Genomic DNA, 2,616 nt, shown 5'->3' with positions numbered 1-2,616 from the left:
CAACAGAGGATGAGATGGCTGGATGGCATCACTGACTCGATGGACATGAGTCTGAGTGAACTCCGGGAGTTGGTGATGGACAGGGAGGCCTGGCGTCCTGTGATTCATGGGGTCGCAAAGAGTCAGACACGACTGAGCGACTGAACTGAACTGAACTGAACTCATTTTTCCTGGAAGTCTAGAGAGGCAAGATTTCAAGGCTTTACCAGGTAGTTTAGTACCTATGCAGTGTGATCAGCAGAAGTCTTCTGAACTTCTAAGGCCTCGTGGCACAGTGGTAGAGCGTCTGACTCCAGATCAGAAGGTTGTGTGTTCAAATCATGTCGGGGTCACAGTGTTATTTTGGACTTCCCTGGTGGCTCAGACGGCAAAGCATCTGTCTACAATGTGGTAGACCCAGGTTTGATCCCTGGGTTGGGAAGATCCCCTGGAGAAGGAAATGGCAATCCACTCCAGGACTATTGCCTGGAAAATCCCATGGACAGAGGAGCCTGGTAGGCTACAGTCCATAGTCCATGGGGTTGCAGAGAGTCGGACACAACTGAGCGACTTCACTTCACTTCATAAGGCAGATATGAAAACTGTTGACATGGAGATAAGGAATCTTCTGAGTCATTAAGATCTCTACTGTGATTGGAAGTTTTAGGCCAAAGTAATCTTTTGGGTATTTTACTCCAGGCTCCTCTATCCTCTGGAATTCTCCAGACAAGAATACTGGATCAGGTAGCCATTCCCTTCTCCAGGGGATCTTCCTGACCCAGGGATCAAACCTAGGTCTCCAGCATTGCAGGCAGATTATTTACTGTCTGAGCCACTAGGGAAGCCTATAATCTTCTTGGAATTTACTTCAGGTTTAAGTATAATCCTCAACCTTTCTGTTGCACTAAACATTCTCCCTTTTTCTCAGCTCAATGGAATCTGAATAGCTTACTTACTGATACCTAGGAAAACAGTTCCTTATACACATATACAAATTTAATGTGTTTTCTGCCCCACGTTTGCTGAATAAATTATCCTTAGTTCCCTGTGTCGACAGGAAAATAAATGCCTTTCTTATCCAAGATTTTAAATAAATCACAGTGTGATAAGAAAGAATTGACGCTTAGGAAAAAAAAAATAATGGGAGTATAGTTGATTTACAATGCTGTGAATAATTGACCTTCTAAAGAATGTCTCCCTCTTTCCACAAACCACAAATTTTCCTTCTAGGAACAAAGGTTGCTTTCCGGTCAAAAGGTTGAATGCTGACGCTTCCTGAGTAGCTCTGTTAGCTTTCTGTGCTGTAGAACAAATAGAAGACCTTTCAATATCATCTCACAGTTTCTGTGGGGCCGGCATCAGGCACAGCTTAGCTGGATTCTCTACTGTGGGACTTAGAGGGAGGCCATCACGATGTCAGCTGAGCTGCATTCTCATCTGAAGACTCAAATGGGAAAGAACTGCCTTCCAAGTTTGCTTGGGTTACTGGCAGAACTCATTTCCCGATGACTATAGAACTAAGGGCTTCCGTTTGTCGTTGGCTGTTGTCTGTCTAGTCAAGACTATGGTTTTTCCTGTGGTCATGTATGAATGTGAGAGTTGGACTGTGAAGAAAACTGAGTGCCGAAAAACTGATGCTTTTGAACTGTGGTATTGGAGAAGACTCTTGAGAGTCCCTTGGACTGCAAGGAGATCCAAACAGTCCATTCTGAAGGAGATCAGCCCTGGGATTTCTTTGGAAGGAATGATGCTAAAGCTGAAACTCCAGTACTTTGGCCACCTCATGCGAAGAGTTGACTCATTGGAAAAGACTCTGATGCTGGGAGGGATTGGGGGCAGGAGGAGAAGGGGACGACAGAGGATGAGATGGCTGGATGGCATCACTGACTCGATGGACATGAGTCTGAGTGAACTCCGGGAGTTGGTGATGGACAGGGAGGCCTGGCGTGCTGCGATTCATGGGGTCGCAAAGAGTCGGCCACGACTGAACGAATGAACTGAACTGAACTGTTGGCTGAAGGCCACCCTTGGCTCCCAGAGGCTGCACGTGGTTTCCTGCTGAATAGCCTTCTTCAGCGTGGCTGCTTACTTCATCATGCCAACAAGGAGAATGCCTAGCGTGAATCTGTCAACGTCATGGAGTTTTATAGAATGTAATGTTGTCCTGGGAACGACATCCTGACACACTTGCCATATTCCATTGGTTAGAAACAGTCATTAGTTTCAGCCCAAACTCAGGAAGACAGGATTACATGAACGCATGAACACCAGTAAACGGTGATCACTGGAGATCACCTTTGGGTCTGCCCAGCATAGCCGACTTGAATCCTTTCTTCATAGAGATGGAGTATGTGACTGAACAAATTAATAAAGAAAGGCTAACCTATCTTTCAGTATTTTATGTTATGTATTTTCTTTCTTCATTACTCCTCAGAATAGCATTTGTATGAGTTATTTATTGCTGTTTAACAAACCATGTCCCCCAAATAGTAGCTTAAAACAGCAACTATTTGCTTATTATTCTGAGGGTCAGAAATTTGGGCTGGCCTCAGCTAGGCTGTTCTGCTGGTCTCCCATGGGGTTACTTGAATGGCCGGAGTCAAACTGCAGCTTGACATGGGTTAGTTACTTTAACAC

General features: G+C 45.1%; 1 non-coding gene across 1 annotated transcript; it reads left to right on the top strand.

The window, feature by feature from the left end:
- Positions 1-260: 260 nt before the first annotated feature.
- On the top strand, positions 261-332 carry TRNAW-CCA (transfer RNA tryptophan (anticodon CCA)). Its single transcript has one exon. It is a non-coding gene; the product is annotated as a tRNA-Trp (tRNA).
- Positions 333-2,616: the final 2,284 nt, after the last annotated feature.

This window comes from Bos mutus, chromosome 20 (genome assembly GCF_027580195.1).
Source record: "Bos mutus isolate GX-2022 chromosome 20, NWIPB_WYAK_1.1, whole genome shotgun sequence".
NCBI classification, from domain to species: Eukaryota; Metazoa; Chordata; class Mammalia; order Artiodactyla; family Bovidae; genus Bos; species Bos mutus.
This window is presented reverse-complemented; position numbering and strand designations above follow the sequence as displayed.